At 37.7% G+C, this 18,293-nt stretch overlaps 1 protein-coding gene across 1 annotated transcript in view; it reads right to left on the bottom strand.

Moving 5' to 3' along the window:
• The window catches only part of ATF6 (activating transcription factor 6), a 210,081-nt gene that overhangs the window by 127,090 nt on the left and 64,698 nt on the right, over positions 1–18,293 (bottom strand). The window lies entirely within an intron of this gene.

Here is an 18,293-nt window from a genome sequence, read left to right as displayed (position 1 = left end):
AATCTGTAGCATGGTAACCTGCACATATCAAAAACAATTTTTATAAGTATAAAAGTATCTTATTTATAAACTGTTTAAACAATAGTGTTCTATATGCTTTAAAAACTCTATAATTACATGCATATATGAAGTAGAAATAAATATAACACACCTAAAAACAAATTTTAAACTCAGATAATAACTGAAGTAAAAAGGTCTTCTGGATGGTGCAAACTGGTGTTTTCAATGAGGGAATACTTCAAATGAAGTAGGAATTATTCTCTTTCTCAATAGTCAAATTCATTATTAGCCTTTCACAATTCCAGAAGGCAGGGTATCAATTAAGCTAAGAAAAAATTATTTTTAAAATACTTCTATTTGTATTTATATGTAAAAACTTCTATTCTTTCTCCCTACCCTCCCTAATATATTCATTCATCAATGTATATCCTCTTCAGAGGCATAAGGATTTGGGGAAAACAACAAAATATATACATACAAGCAAATACTCCCTACTTACTTAACACTTTTTTTTTTTCCACAGGGTCTCACTCTGTCACCCAGGCTGGAGTACAATGGCGCAATCACAGCTCACTGAAGCCTTGACCTCCCGGACTCAAGCAATCCTCCCACCTCAGCCCCTCTGAGTAGCTGAGACTATAGGCATGTGGCACCACACCTGGCTAATTCTTTTTGTTGTTTAATTTTAGTAGAAATGAGATCTCGCTATGTTGCCCAGGCTAGTCTCAAACTCCTGAGCTCAAGCTATCCTCCCGCCTTGGCCTCCCAAAGTGCTGGGATTACAGACATAAGACACTGCTCCCAGCCTTAATTAACACTTTCAACTTATTAATAGTGCTTAGGAACTTGACTCATCAGTAAGATTTTGTGTGTGTTCACACTTTGTTTTATGATGCAACCCACATAATTTACACTACTCATAATCTTAAAATTCAACACAAAGGGAATCTCCCTAGAGAAGCACAAAAGATTGTATTTGGAGGGATAAAATGCAAGAGGAAAGTAAGGCTAATGAAAAAGGGTATAGTTAAGGAGCCTGTGGTTCTAAAGGAAAAGCCGTTCTTTGAGATGTAGTAGTTTGCCTCCAAATTTGGGGAAATCAGTGTTGGGGGAAAACAGGGAACAGACACGTCTCTCTAGAATCTTTTTCTGATCCCTTAATATATTTTCCATTCTCCTCAATTCTTCACCCCCAGAAATCACTGCTACCCAGTGATTCTCATATGGTATGCTGTAGCACCTGGGCATACTGCAAACTCTTCAAAGGTATACCACCAATTAAAGCCATTGTGCAAAATTTAGTTTTGCTACAACTGAGGCTATATTTCATTACAGTTGTATCTTTCAAACTAAATGTTTACCAAACCTTGCCACAAATGAGGTAAGAGGCCTAGTGGAACGTCTAACTAAACTTAAGAAAACTCACCCTGATGAGTATTTAAGAAAACATGAGAGAAGCAGAAAACAATAGCAATTTGGGAGGGAAGTCAAACGAAGAGTTGATGATAACTAAGAAATTTTATTTCTTCTTTTGGAAACTAACTTTGAAAAAAAGTGTTTACTTTTTCTTTCAAGCATGGTGCCAAAAATTCTACTTATGAAAGTAAGCTATGAATAAAATCAAAGTTAAGAACTTTCCCCTAAGTTAGAGAATCTCAATTCAACCCCTACTGACCCTGCTATTGTATTAGTGAAATATCCACATACTAATGTTCCTGTTTGGTGGAACACTTACTCCCTGATCCCTCCAGTAACTCTACCACCCTAATTATTAAGAGTTTCCCCTTGTTTTAACTAGAAATGTGCTTCCTTTTTAAAACCCAAAAAAACCAACAAACTTCTACCTTTTGATACTAGTTCTGGATTCTGTGACTATCCAGAACAGTCTAAGTAAGCCTTCTTCTAATGTCCAAAGACATCTAACATCCCCCTTACCCCAGGCTTTCTTTTTCAAGGTTATAGTTTCTTGATTATTTCACCTGCCCCTCTTTATAGCATAGTCTGAAGTTCCTTTAGCATATTTGGTCACTCTCCTATCAATATGCTTCTCAGAGGTGATGTCCAGAATTGGCCACAGTACTTCTTAGGTAGCATGACCACTACGGAATGGAAAAGGAAGATTCCTTCACTTGCTCTAGACACTGTTGTTCTACTGATGCAGTCTAACATCGCATAGGCTTTTCTGGCAGTTATATTACACTCTATTTATATTGAGCCCAGTGTAATTAAAACCCTAAGTCCTTTCACACAAACCGATTTTGAACCATTACTTTCGCTTCTTCCTATCCCACCTCAACTCTGAATTGATGTAACTGAGTTTTAGGATCCAGCTGAATAATTTATATCAATTCCTTTAAAAATATTTGCCTACTAATCAATCAAGAACTTTTAGGCTCCTCGTTAGCAAAAGAAATTCTTCCAAAGAAATTCTTCCAAGAAAGTATCAGCATGCTATCAATATCCTGTACTGAGTTGTTATTAAAATAAAAAGCTCCTTCTGTAAAATCTGTAAAAATGTAGGTTTATCTACTTATGAATTAACTGAAATATCACCCAGATCAAAATTTCCCATCTTGACCATAAAGATATCACAAGAATGTTAAATGTTCTTCTAAGATGCAAATACAGTATATTTTAACAGTAGCTACCACTTTTAAGTACCTACCATGTACTAAGGAATGCAGGCTCAAAGGAAGTTGAGGCTCAAAGAGTTTAAACAGTTTGCCCAAAGTTATGCTCTAAATAACTAATAAAGTCAGGATTTGGATTCAGGATTGGAATTCCATCACTGCACTGACCACATTTCCCAGGAATGAATGATACATCCATTCATTTATTCATGTATGTAGTAAATACCTATTACGTTCTAAGAACTATATTTGGTGCGAATGACTCAAAGATGAAAGGTTAAAAAAAAATCAGAATACAGCAAGTCTTCAAATAATGCTGGTTCATGCAATGTCATTTTGTGATAACACTGATGACAAGAAAAAAGTCAATTCCCAGCCAAGGTCACTGTCTGTGTGGAGTTTGCATACTCTCCCCAAGTCTGCATGATTTTTCCTGTGGGTACTCCAGTTTCCTCCCACATCTCAAAGATGTGCATGTTAACTGGCACGTCTAAATGGCCCCAGTCTGAATGAGTGTGGGGACCATGTGTGAGTGCACCCTTCAAAGGGATGGCACACTGTCTGGGGTTAATTCCTTACTTGTGTGTCGAGCTGCCAGGATAGGCTCCAGCCATCTACCACCCTGAACTGCAATAAACACATTGGAAAATGACCACAAATCATTGTAAAATAAAAATGTGTACAGTATACAATAATCATACAAGTGCATGACAATAAATGATGAATGAAAGCTCTCAGCAAGCCTGCCATATTTGTGACTGTTTTTGAACTGTGTGGTGGGAGGTGCTCCTTTCACTTTGCAACATTTATTCCTTGATTTAAACCACCACTACTATAACCATGTCACTTCACTGTTTTACCAAAAAGTGGATTAATAATTATCTTGTTTTTTAAAATTTTTTATTTCCACAGGTTTTTGGGGAACAGGTGGCATTTGGTTAGATGAATAAGTTGTTTAGTTGTGATCTGTGAGATTTTGGTGTACCTATATCCCAAGTTTAGCTCCCACTTATGAGAGAGAACATAACAATGTTCGGTTTTCCATTCCTGAGTTAGTTAACTTAGAATAGTCTCCAATCCCATCCAGGTTGCTGTGAATGCTATTAATTCATTCCTTTTTATGACTGAGAGGTATTCCATCATATACATATACCACAGTTTCTTTATCCACTCGTTGACTGATGGGCATTTGGGTTGGTTCCACATTTTTGCATTGCAAATTTTGCTGCTATAAACATGCATAAGCAAATATCTTTTTTGTATAATGACTTCTTTTCTTCTGGGTAGATACCCCATAGTGGAACTGCTGGATCAAATGATAGTTCTACTTTTAGTTCTTTAAGGAATCTCCACACTGTTTTCCACAGTGGTTGTATTAGTCTAGGTGACTTTACCAATGTTTGAGAACCATTATTGTAAACTAACCCTGCTTTTCACAACATCTTTCCCATCTCAGTTCCCCAAAAGGTACACATTTTTACAATGAATTCAACAGAAGTGGATAGTTTAGAAAGAGGGACTGGGGGAGTTTGGAGGGGCATGAAAGGGTACAAACAAAGTGGCTATTTGTATGACTTATGGATAATTTATCAATTGAATTAATTAATTCAGAACTATTGATACTTTAAAGTTTGTAAACAACTCTTCTACTAATCATTGTTCTTTTAATGATTTTACTAACACTATGAAAACTGGCATTCAAATTCACAATTCAAGGCTGTTAACAGGCAAATGCTTTGAGCTTAACTATCAGTGTAGTCTATCCCATCTGTATCCAGGCTGTCCTATAATCACTTAGCAACTGTACTTACTGGAAATCAGTTTTAATGTTGATTGGTTTGGCTCATAAGTGGTCGCTATTTTTCCCACTGCCCACTTGGTAATGATTATCACATTGTAAAGACAATATACCCTTAAACATAGCTATTTCAGCTAACTTTTAGCCTTTTTTGAGCCAAGGAGCTCAGATGCATTCAATGAGCTTCACGAAAATTATCTTATTTACATTATACAGAGTCAATAAAGTATTTCCAACAAGGGAGTCATGATGAAGCAAAATTTAGGATCCAAATAGTCTGTGGATTTCAATTTTACTATCTCTCCATTGGCTACAATATATTTTGAAGAGGTAATATATTAATAAATTCTGCTAAGAATCTTTTAAAGTTTTTCACTTGTTTGTTTTTGGTTATTATTTTTTGGCCTCCATTTCCTGTAGTTTTTTTGGTCTTAAAATGGAATTTCTCTTAAGCTAAATTACAGACAAGCTGATTGTCCAATTCAGCTAAAAAAACAAAATGTAAATACTTAAACTGTATGAAATGACCCACAGAAACTAATTTTAACCATCTGAATAACTACAGGTTTGTATTTCCCTTATTTTTATTAATATCTGAAAGACAGGTAAGAACTTCATTTTGCTGCCAGAATTCAAGATTGTTTTAGTATGACTGTGATACCACAAATACTAAGAGAAGAATTTGACAGTTCTTGTAATGGTCAAATGTACAAAAGAGTATGAGAAAATTATTGTTTATATGAACTTTTAGATTCTTGACACGAGTGTTTTTGCATCATTCAAATGTCCCTCTTTTGTTAATTTTAGAAAAATAAAATTTCCAAGAACTCGAAGAAATGACTCAGTCATAGTAAGGATTAGTATAATGATTGTGCATTTGGTGACTGTTTCTAGCTCATAATATTAATAAAGCAATCTAACCAAACTTTGTATAATTAGCTTAAATCAGGTTCTATTCAGTACGTTTAAAACAAGCTATAAATATTAAGAAAATAGAAGAAGTCTCTATGTCTCTATGATCAGAAACATGCTAGTCCACAGAGTCACAGTAGTTTTAAGCCACAAAATAATCATTACACCAATAAACCTTGCTCATATTGTGGGCCACTGGTCCTGAAAAGCATGGATTAATAAAGCACAAATGATTTCAATTTCTCCGAAAGTCTGGAAAAAGTATTATAAGAATTGTTACCTTACTTTTTCATTTATTAAATTCTAAAAGCCAACAACTGTTTTAGATTATTTATGAAGCCACTTAATCCTTACAATGTGATTTCACATACTCAGTCTTCATACCAAGTAGCTGAACAAAAAAATGGCATATCTCCAAGTCTATTCTACTCCTTGCAAACCTGCTTCCTTATGGTACAAGTAGGTCAATTTCGAATTCAATCCATCTCAGCAGGTAAGAATCATACTGCTTCTTATCCTCAAAAGAAATTGCATGCTGCTGCTGCTCTGTGACTCAAAGAGCCACACACGAAAAGCTGAAATTACTTTAAGATGAAAAGAGCATGGAGATCTTCAGGTTTTACTGTGAAATAGTGGAATGAGCACAAAATTTGGAGACAGGAGATCTGGGTTCAAGATGTTACTCTGAGACTCCTCACTTGAGTATATCTGGGATACTTGGTCAACTTCGCTAAGCCTCCAATACCTCACATGTAAAACATGAAAAATAACAAATATTTCACAAGGTTTTCCGGAGATTCAAATGAGGCAATAGACGGGAACATGGTTTATAAAGCCCAAAGATGACACAGAGCAGGACACTTGTCTTCCTGCCTACCAGGTTCAGGCTAGTGGCAACATAGTAACTAAAGTGATCTTTTAAAATCTAGGTCAGATTATTATGTCACCTCTGCTCAAAACCTTCTGATGGCTTCCCATTTCTATCATGGTAAAAGCCCAAATCTTTAAAATGACAGAAGTCTTACCTCAATTGACCCCTCCCTGTATCTTACCTCTCTGACATCATCTCCTACTACTCTCGTTTTAGCAAAGCCACACTGACCACCTTGCTTTTCCTTGAACATGCAAGACACACTTCCACCCCAGGATCCCTGCAATGGCTGTTTCCTCTCACAGGAATGCTCTTCTTCCCCAGATATCCATATGGCTAACCCTTTCCTCTCCTTTAAGCCTCGGCTCAAACACCTGCCTTACAGTGATCACCATTTAAAACTACAGTCCTGGGAGGGAACAGTGACTCACACCTGTAATCCCAGCACTTTGTGAGGCCAAGGTGGGCAGACTGCTTCAGCCCAGGAGTTTGAGACCAGCCTGGGCAACACGGTGAAACCTCATCTCTACAATAATAATAATAACAATAATAATAATATAATTAGCTGAGTGTGGAGGAGTGTGCTTGTGGTCCCAGCTCCTCAGGAGGCTGAGGTGGGACAATCGCTTGAGCTCAGGAGGTCAAGGCTGAGAGAGCCGTGATTGCATTGCTGCACTTCAGCCTGGGGAACAGGGCAAGACCTTGTCTCAAAAAAATTAAAAATAAGTAAATAAAACTACAGTCCCAACAACCACCCTTCCACATGTAAAACCATTTACCCTACTATACTTTAACCCTTTGTTCAAAAAATTTATAATTTTCTCATTTTACTTATGTTTATTGTCTCTCTTCTCGCTAGAATCTAAGCTAAGGGGTGTTCCAGCTCCTCGTTCATAGGAGGTATTCCTTTTTCAAAAAATAAACAAAGAAATTTTATGCACCATCTGCCTCTTGTCAAGATCTACATTTTAGGGAAACTAACCCACAACTCAAGAATGGCAGGTGGTGAAGTCACTATTACACCATTTCCAGATCCAGGAACGGAACATTGTTAATTATCAATGCAACTGAGGCTAAAAGGAGAAAAAATGGGGAGTTTTCAAGGTAGCTTCCAAATTTTAAAAAGGTTTTCTTATCTCTGTTTATTGAATGGTTCAGAGATGATTTTTGCAGCCTAGTAGTAACTGGGGGTAATTTATTAGAAACATAAATGTGGTTAAATGAAGAAATAGACCTTCAAGTCAAGATAAAAGAACCCTCTAAATAGCAGTTCTCAGAGCCAGGGATTACCGTGCTCTGGGAAGAAATCTGCACTTTACAGTGGCTATTTGCCAAATGGGCCAACATGAGCAAGAAAACAACCTGAGATTCTTTCATTCATTCAGTAAGCAATTACAAAGCAAGCACTATTCTAATAGATGATGCTTATTCTTGGAACCAAGCCACTAAACAGTGAGGAAACCCAAGCAGCTGTGGAGAGGTCCAAATGAAGAAAAACCAAGAACCCTGGCCCACATCCCAGGCTCAGGTCCCAGCTGAAAGCCGTCACCAACTTACTGGCCATGTGAATGAGCCAATCTGAAAGTGGGTCCTCCAACCTAAGCCACCCCAGTTAACACTCCATGGAGGCAAAGAACTGTCTGTCCTGAATGCTGCCCAATTTGCAGATTTTTTAACCAAAATAATAACTGTTGTTGTCTTAAGCTTTTAGGTTCTGGGATGGTTTGTTCCACAGTATTAGATAACTGATACTCTACAGGAATTAGATTGCTGACATCACCGAGTCAGTGTTTAATATAAAAGGTGTGTGTGTGAACAACTATTTGTATATTTCTCACTACAGAAAGGTATCCTCTGATTATTCTAAATGTCAAAAAATATGGCTGCAAATTTGAATACAATCTCTCTTTTCTGTTATACTTACATCAATCCAGTCAACTCATAAACTACTTTCCCCTATCACAGCCAATCCTAAGCTTTAAGGGAATGGGCAGAGTTACTAGAGTCCTAACTCCTCTAACTGTAAATGCCAACTTCTTTTTCTCTGCCTGAGTGGCTGTTGCTCTGTCAGTGATTAAGCCAAGGCTCCACAGGCAGATTGTGATTCTGATCTCTGCCACATATTAGCTGTGTCTTCGGTTTCCTCATCTGTAAAGTGGGGATAGTAATACCTAACTCATGACATCAAGAGAAACAAATGAATTAATCCACATATCAACTAGAATACTTGGATTAGTATTTAGTGCATAAAAAGTAATTAGTGTTTGACAAATAATGGCTTAATACAACACGCAGAGAAAACTAGCTACCTTTACTACTCAAGCACACATGGTATCAACATACAGCCAACCTAGCTTATTCCAAAACTAAGAATCTTCACCTGTTTTCATCCTCTTTTCTTCCAGCTGCCTTATTTCCATTTGTCTCTTATTGTCTAATTTACCAAAAAAAAAAGGGGAGAAGGGAAAAATAAAAGCAAGTAATCGAGAAATCTGCTTTATTGAGAATTCCGGGAAAGGGCTGAGACAGAAAACAATATAAGGTATATAGATCATCTGTACATTCCCTAATTCTGGCTCCTCAGAGGCCATGGATTGTAATAAACTGACTGTGTGCATAACATACTAATGCCAATTTATGTTCAGAACACACAGACACCAAAAAGTCCAAAGGCACGGCACACACCTACAGTTCATACTGACATTAGTCATAAATCAATTAAGAACCATTTGTAGAATGACACTTAAAATGTATGTTTCAAATGCTTACTGAAGTGACAAAACAGCTCAATCTGGACACAAAAAGAGACATGAATGGCAAACTGCCTAGAAATCTAAGCAATATATAATAATTACATATGTACTTCTGTACATTCAAAAGTTTCAAAGGTATCCTATACTACCTTAATATTAGCCTAGACCTTCACTTATTACAAAATTAAGGTGTTTATTTCCTTTATTATTTATGTTCTGCAGTGCTTACACAGCATGATTCCACCTGGCTATATTAAGTACTGAAAATGGTGGTTGAGAAGGCTATTTCAACAAACTATCCACTGGTCCTTGTTTTATGTTAACTAAAATGTATGGTCTGAAGAACATATCGAAGTACTCAACTTAAACTCTGAGAGTAGTTTTCTAACCCGGCCTAGTTTCTCACTGACCTCTTCTCACTAGGTAGAAAGCAGAAGTTACCACTTTATCTCCTTTTCTCTCTTAAGTTGGCAAGGGATTTAAGTTTCTGGTTTCAACTGCCTTTCCCTTCACTATAACAAGGAAGCGTGGGGAAAAAGTAGCCAAGTGATACATGATAAAGCCACTGGGATGCTCCTTATAAGCCTCCCTATGTACAACTCACATGAAAGCCAAAACTAGAGAAAAGCATCAGCAGAATTTTCCATGCCCTCAAAACCCAGCTCCGCACTTGATAGGCTCTAAGACATCTTTTTCAACAAAGGATGAAATCTACAGAGAAAACAGAACCAATTACTTTGTGCAGACACATTTTTGACAAACATGAATATGTTAGACTATTTGGGGAAAGGACTGCCTTTGGCTCTGTTACCCTCCTGCAATTCCAGATTCAATAGCACCTGGTCCTTAGATACATTGTATTTCTTCAGTTCATGTGTCACTTTGATAAATGTGGAAAGTATTTTTAGCCAAAAACTCAAATTAGCTTTCATTTAAAAATCTGGCTGAACAAAACCGTGTATACTCGGTGGTTTGAATTCTGATGTTTAAGTTACACAGTAACTTTTAACCTATAGCCAATAGTGATATCATATGGCGAAATGTGCTCAACAACAACAAAAATTGGAACCAGATTTGGGGACAAGCTCATCTCAGGATAAGAAGCTAGAATTCTTCCTATAAAATAATGAAAAGCTGACAAACTGAGAGAAAGATGGAATAGAAACATTTTACTTCTAACCAGTTCCAGATGACTCAAACTCAATGCCATATGCTCCATGGTTACCTTTTCCGTAAAGCGCAGTCTCATAAGAAAACCACAGAGTAACTAGCCCTCTAGTAGCATGATTTACCCTTCCTCATCCAAGTCTGATGTCTCAAACTATAAAGATTCCAGACCTAGTGAGGGCACAGCGCTAACCCAGTACAAAAACAGGGTAAAAGCACTGTCAATTCCAAACATTTGTTAATTTTTTAAGACCTAACTAAAACATATTTAAAACCTCCTTAGTATGTTCATTTATGATTTGCAGTAAAGGAGGATGACTATCGTGACCTTTAAAATAGAAAGGGGAAAACATAACAAAGGAATCTATAATCTGCAATCCTATGTGCCAGGAAGAAGTTCCCCTCACAGATTATGCTGTGGCTCCTACTCTGTCCAAAACAGAGGTCCACAAATTTCCTCAAGTATATAAGACAAACCTATCTATACAGAGGTGTCTGTCTAGAGACATTTTAATAAAAACTTCCCTTATATACATTATCCTACAATCTAATGAATAAGTGCTTTTACAATTTCCATAGTGGCTAATGTATAGGAAAAAAGCAATCAAAACTATACACAACAATGTATAGGAAGAAAGAAATACAAAACTATACACAACAGTTTTCAACCCTAGACATACTTCAGAATCACCTGGGAAAAATGTTTTGTTTACAAACAAATGCCTTTGACCTATCCTATCAGACTCCATAGGTCTTGGGTAGGGCTCAGTTAGCAATATTTTTAAGATTCCAGAGAAGAGCTGGGCACGCTGGCTCACATCTGTAATCCCAACACTTAGGGAGGCTGAGGCAGGAGCATCACTTGAGCCCAGAAATTTGAGACCAGCCTGGGCAACATAGCAAGATGTCATCTCTTCAAAAAAATGTTTTAAAATGAGCCAGGTGTGGTGGCGTGTACCCAGAGTACTAACTACTCAGGAGGCTTGAGCCTAGGAGTTCAAGACTGCAGTGAGCTATGATCATGCTGCTGCACTCCAGCCTGGGAAACAGAGCAAGATCCTGTCTCTAAAAATAAAAATAAAAAATAAAATTAAAGACAATTCAGGTTATACATTTTTAGGGACAAGAATATCATAGAAGTGATACTGTGCCCTTCTCAGTGCATCCCATCAGGAGCTGCAGATGTCAATATGTCTCATGACTGGGAATGTTACTTTATTACTTACGTATGGTGGCATAACCTCTCGTCCAATATCTCTCACACTTTCTACCTCTCTGTCTCCCTGTGTTACATTCTATATAATTTCTTCAGATCCATCATCCCATTCACTATTTCTTTCTTCAAGTATACCTATTTTGCTGTCTTAACCTCGTCATTGTTTTTATAATTTTAACTTAAATTATTTCCAGATTTTTTTTTTCAAAATGTTCTGGCCAATTCTGGTAGTCTTTTGTTCCTTTACCAAACTTTAATTCCCTCTTTTATTTAATATATTCTATATTCTCTATCTGATAATTCAAATATCTATAGTCTTTCAGAGTGTGATTCTGTAGTTTATTTTTTCTAACTCTTACTCATGGTGGCATGGTTTCCTGGTGTGTTGAATGACTTTTGAGGGGAAGAAGCAGACGTGTGGTCATGTTTAACTGGCTCTCTATCTGTGGAAATGTTTCTAGGATGGACACTTTCTTTTTTAAAGTGTCTCTTCTGAGAAGACTCTGCATTCGCTTCCTTCAGGTGCCTACAGGTACCACCAACATAAGCCCAACTAAACTGCATTTTTGGCTTGATTTTGGGGGGATCACACTACTAGTATAAATTTAGGCTCTAACCTGATTAGTTAGGGGCTTAAACAATGATCAGGAAAGACTTTTCATTTGTTTCCATACTAACTAAAGCCAAAACCAATATAGGTACTTAATAACAGTCTCCCTGTGGGGTATGGCAACTTTTGTTCCCCTCTTTTGGCAACCAAGAGTGTCATTCTTTGGAAGTTCTGGCTTTATTTGGGTAGAGGAAAAGGGGGGCCTCAGTTGTAACTTCCCACCTCACTTGGGTCCAGAGCTTTCTTTCCCATCCCCAGACACTAGGCCACAAGGATCAGGAACTATATCCAGAACAAGCACCACTTCCAATGCTAGCTTACCATTATAGATTCATCTTATCTTTTATTATTTCTGGCCTCTGAGAAGCCCTTACTTTGTCTCCAGTTGAGCCAGTAAATAAAAGTTTTGATTTATTTTTTAATCCATCATTTTCTAGTGTGCTAAACTGCAGTGAGTTTCTCTGTATCTTTAGCCCACCATATTGCCAAAACAAAAGGTTATAAGGTTCCTTAACCTTAAGGTAGGAAAAAAAAAAAAAAAAAAAAAAAAAAAAACTTAAAAATATAGAAAAAAAGGCAGAGTCTGTAGTGATAATTAAAAAAAAAAAAAAAAAAAAAAAAGCTGGGTTACATTTTAGGTTTTTCAACAATAAAATATGATGAAAAATCATAGAATTAACCCCAATGAGTAATAAGAAGTGGGTTTTCTTTTTAACCAATTCACATTTGTCCTGCTTAGCCATTCCCTGCTGCCTAGAGTTACTATTTTTATAGACCACCCAGAGTAGGCCAGCTCCTGGAATCCTATGCCAGAAACAGCTAGATGGCTTCTCTACCATCCACAAAATATCAATAAGGTCAGAAGAATTAACCCTCATAAGTCCATTTAGTTTATTTTCTTTTTCTGTGTGATGCCTATTCAGTAACCCAAACCTCTTCAAACTAGTCAGCTTTGCTGCACATTACCTTTGACAAAACTCTCTTACTTTATATGTAAAGATATATTTATATTTCATCACCAAATGCCTTCAGGAAATGTTTAAGGCATACCAATATTTGGCAAACTTGTGTGTTTTACATTTTTTTCATTTGGCCCATACCAATAAGGCACAAACATTCAATTCTACATTGAACATCTGAAACCACATTAATCACTTTACTTGGTAATGTGATCTGTTCTAAAAGAGTTTAGGTTCCTAAATTTAAAACACTTCAGGAATCTGATTCAAATGTCTATTTGTCTGACAAACTTAATTTTGTGATACTTAAGAAAAGTTCAGATACAGCTCACAATCTGTTTTCTTTTTAAGCCTATGCAGTTTCCAGTTAAAACATAATAACGCATGCTTAAGGTTTCTAGATACACCAGACTATAGATGTGACACTTGTTCAATAGATATCTTCCAGGTAGTAACAAGGTTCAAGTGAGAAGTTCCTGCTCCTCTGGCAGACTCCCAGACCAGAGAAGATCACGGTCTTGCAGTAAAAAGACTGAAAACAAAGAGGCCAATCAAGAAATGCTTTTGAATAACACAAATAATGAAACATCTCAATTCCCAACATTGGATTCAGGGACAAGTTTCAGTCTTTCAAATCACTGTTGCTCTCTGGGCTTTAATATTTCACTGTTCATGCCAAATTTTGTCTATAAGAAATAGTTCTTGGTTTTTATGAATTTCACAGCCATTTTCCTCCCTATTTCCTTGTTGGTGTCTAAAGATATTCTGACTTGTTAAGATACTTTTCTATATTTCCTCATTTCTTCCAGCTTTTTTCCTTGATGTCTTTCTTCAACTTAAGCCTTTTAACATGTTTTTTTAACTTCAATAGTTCCTAATATTCCCATTACTTCTTGGCTGGCTGTTCCTAAAGTCTCACACAGAGAAAGATACAGATCTTAACTGATTGATCCTCGAGATTTTCAAATATTTAAACTTTCTCCAATTTTTTATCCCCCTTTTCTACTGTCTAATTCCTTTTTGAACACAAACCACTTCTTGATAAAATAGGGACCATCATCTCTTCCTTTCATCATCAATCAATCTACCATAGAAATGAGATCCATCCCCACCTGCCCCCTTTACTTCAGCAGCTGTGCAGATCATTAATTCATTTAAAAAATTTTTTTGTCTGGTGGGCACGGGCACTCAAAAAAATTTTTTTGGTCCAGTCCTTCCTTTCCTAAAATTCTATTGATTCATGAGGGCTTCTACAATGAGATGTCCCCACAACCCCACTGTCACTTCCTGTAGCATAATCTAATACTCTTTATTTCTTCATTGAGTACTATGGCATAAAGCCTCCCATGATTGCCACTAGCAGCGTTACTGGTTACTTCTATATTCCCTCAAGAATATGCCTGTGAATTTGTGATATAATAAGAAATAATACATTTGGTTTTTATTCTGGTTCCTGTCACAGAGCTTCTAAAACCCTTGGAATTTCCTGAGTGATGGGGGTAAGAAGAGTATCTTTTGTTATCCATAATAAGCCCCTTCCAGCTGGACCTGAGTTTATGCTAATGAGGTGACTCTTGGATGATGGAGGCTGACTGCCAGAGAAACCAACCACATAATTAGTGGGTTTGGATTTTCAGCTCCATCCCTCAACCTCCGAGTATGAATGGCCAATGGTTTAATCAATCACGCCTACCTAATGAAGCTCCATAAAAACCCCTAAACAATGGGATTTGGAGAGCTTCCAGGTTAGCAAACACAAGGAGGTACTAGGAGGGTGGTGCACCTGGAGATGTCATGAAAGCGCTGCACTCCTCCCCTATGCCTTACCCTATGAGTCTCTCCCATTTAGCTTGCCCCATATATCCTTTATAATAAACCAGTAATAGTAAATAAGAGAGTTTTCCTGAGTTCTGTGAGCTATTCTAGAAAATTATCAAACCTCAAGAGGGGATTGTGGGAACCCTCAACTTACAGCCATTTGGTCAGAAGTTATAGGTCACAACCTGGGACTTGCAACTGGGGACTGAAGTCGGGGGCAGTCTTTAGGGACTAAGCCCTTAAACTGGAGGAGCCTGTGCTAACTCCAGGTAGTTAGTGTCAGAATTGAGTTAAATTCGCCAGACATAATGGCTCACACCTGTAATATCAGCACTTTGGAAGCCAAGGAAGGAGAATCATTTGAACTTAGGAGTTCGAGACCAGCCTGAGCAACTTTGTCAGGTGTGGTGAGGTGCATCTGTAGTCCCAGCTACTTAGGAGGCTGAGGTTGGGGGGATTGCTTAAGCCTGGAAGACGGAGGCTGCAGTGAGCTACGATCACACCACTGCACTCCAGCCCAGGCAACAGAGCAAGACCTTGTCTCCATAAAAAATATTTTAAAATTAAAATTTAAAGGCCGGGCGCGGTGGCTCAAGCCTGTAATCCCAGCACTTTGGGAGACCGAGACGGGCGGATCACGAGGTCAGGAGATCGAGACCATCCTGGTTAATATGGTGAAACCCTGTCTCTACTAGAAAGTACAAAAAAAAAAAAACTAGCCGGGCAAGGTGGCGGGCGCCTGTAGTCCCAGCTACTTGGGAGGCTGAGGCAGGAGAATGGCGTGAACCCGGGAGGCAGAGCTTGTAGTGAGCTGAGATCTGGCCATTGCACTCCAGCCTGGGCAATAGAGCGAAACTCCGTCTCAAAAAAAAAAAAAAAATATTAAAATTTAAAAAACAATTTAGTTAAATTGTAGGACATCCAGTTGGTGTCCAGAGAATTGGAGAATTGCTCAGTGTAAAAAATCCACATATCTGGTCTCAGAAGTGTATAAACAAAAAGTTTTTCGTTTTATTCATGCCTATATATTCATATGACATCCATATAATTCTTTCTCGCACAATTGTTTACATATCTGATTCTCTTACTAGACTGTACTTTTATTCATATTTGCATCCTTGATTCCTTGCTCAGTACCTGGCAAACGTTAAGTGCTCTATAAATATTTGCTGTATGTCTGACTAAATAAACAAGTACCACATATGGCCTCAGATAAGAAATGAGGAACTAAAAGAACACACAGTTGGTTTTTGTTTTTTTTTGTTAGTGTTCTTTTTTTTTTTTTTTAATTTATTTATTATTATTATACTTTAAGTTGTAGGGTACATGTGCATAACGTGCAGGTTTGTTACATATGTATACTTGTGCCATGTTGGTGTGCTGCACCCATCAACTCGTCATTTACATCAGGTATAACTCCCAATGCAATCCCTCCCCCCTCCCCCCTCCCCATGATAGGCCCCAGTATGTGATGTTCCCCTTCCTGAGTCCAAGTGATCTCATTGTTCAGTTCCCACCTATGAGTGAGAACATGCGGTGTTTGGTTTTCTGTTCTTGTGATAGTTTGCTAAGAATGATGGTTTCCAGCTGCATCCATGTCCCTACAAAGGACACAAACTCATCCTTTTTTATGGCTGCATAGTATTCCATGGTGTATATATGCCACATTTTTCTTAATCCAATCTGTCACTGATGGACATTTGGGTTGATTCCAAGTCTTTGCTATTGTGAATAGTGCTGCAATAAACATACATGTGCATGTGTCTTTATAGCAGCATAATTTATAATCCTTTGGGTATATCCCCAGTAATGGGATGGCTGGGTCATATGGTACATCTAGTTCTAGATCCTTGAGGAATCACCACACTGTTTTCCATAATGGTTGAACTAGTTTACAATCCTACCAACAGTGTAAAAGTGTTCCTATTTCTCCACATCCTCTCCAGCACCTGTTGTTTCCTGACTTTTTAATGATCGCCATTCTAACTGGTGTGAGATGGTATCTCATTGTGGTTTTGATTTGCATTTCTCTGATGGCCAGTGATGATGAGCATTTTTTCATGAAGAACACACAGTTTTTTTGAGAAATAGTTTATGAACATATATAATTCCTACTAATTGGGTGAGGGAGATATTCATTCATTCATACTACAGGTATTTATTGAGTAACTACTATGTGCCAGGCACTGTTCTAAGCACTGGAAAACAAAAGAGATAAAAATACCTGCAGGGAAAGAAAGAAAATAAAATAAATAAGTTACATAGCATACTTGAAGGTCAGAGGTGCTATGTAGAAAAGTAAAGAAAGAAAGAGGATTGGGAATGCAATGGCAGGAGCTGGGATGGACATTTAGAAAAGGTAGTCCAAGAAAGCCTCACTGGGGTGGCATTTGAGCTTTTTTTTTTTTTTTTTGACCAAAAAAAATTAATGTTTTTTAATCATTTTTTTTTAACTTTTAAGTTCGGGGGTACATGGTATTTGAGCTTAACACCTGACAGAAAGAATCTCTGAGGGAAGGGCATTGCCGGCAGTGGGAATAAAAGTGAAGACCATGAAGTGCTAGCAGGCTTAGAGTGTTTGAGGAAGAGCACACAGGCCAATGTGACAGGCTAACAATAATATTTTTGATCCACAAGATAGGCAAATATTTTAAAAACACAATATCCAATGTTAGGAAACATGAGAAAATGGATACTCCTCTCTCCTGCTAGTGGGAATGTAAACAGATACAGTCTTTTTGGAAGGCAGTTTGGCAAAATCTATCACAATTTCAGATAATCGTAACCTCTAGTTCTAGTCCAGATTCTATCATACACATACAGACACATAGATATATGGAAATACATTTTATGCACACATATCAATAAATAACTGGAAATACCCTAGCTGCCTATCAACAGATGGTTAAATAAATTACAGCAGCAGTTGTGCAAATGTGCACTGGGGTTTTAAGCAGTCCAAGGAACTCTGGGCATCCTAAAAGTCTTTCAAAGTCAGCAAAGTTCTCCCTTTTCCAACTACATACCTATGTGAGTCTAAATTTTCTTCATTTATTTCAACCCAACAATATAACAGATTACATGAAAAAACAGGTAAGAAAATCCTGCCAGATTCTGTTAAGTCGGACATCAAAGATTTTTACGAAACTATTGATTTGACCTAAAGAAGCAACAATAGGTCTCAAGTATCCCCATGTGTTTTAGAAACCTGAAGTCAGTGAGATAAAATCCAACATTAAGAATTTAAAGGAGGCCGGGCGCGGTGGCTCAAGCCTGTAATCCCAGCACTTTGGGAGGCCGAGGCGGGTGGATCACGAGGTCAGGAGATCGAGACTATCCTGGCTAACATGGTGAAACCCCGTCTCTACTAAAAATACAAAAAACTAGCCGGGCGAGGTGGCGGGCGCCTGTAGTCTCAGCTACTCGGGAGGCTGAGGCGGGAGAATGGCGTGAACCCGGGAGGCGGAGCTTGCAGTGAGCCGAGATCACGCCACTGCACTCCAGCCTGGGAGCACAGCGAGACTCCGTCTCAAAAAAAAAAAAAAAAAAAAAAAAAAAA

This window comes from Theropithecus gelada, chromosome 1 (genome assembly GCF_003255815.1).
Source record: "Theropithecus gelada isolate Dixy chromosome 1, Tgel_1.0, whole genome shotgun sequence".
NCBI lineage: Eukaryota > Metazoa > Chordata > Mammalia > Primates > Cercopithecidae > Theropithecus > Theropithecus gelada.
Note: the sequence above shows the minus strand (reverse complement) of the source record. Positions and strands in the feature narration are given on the sequence as shown.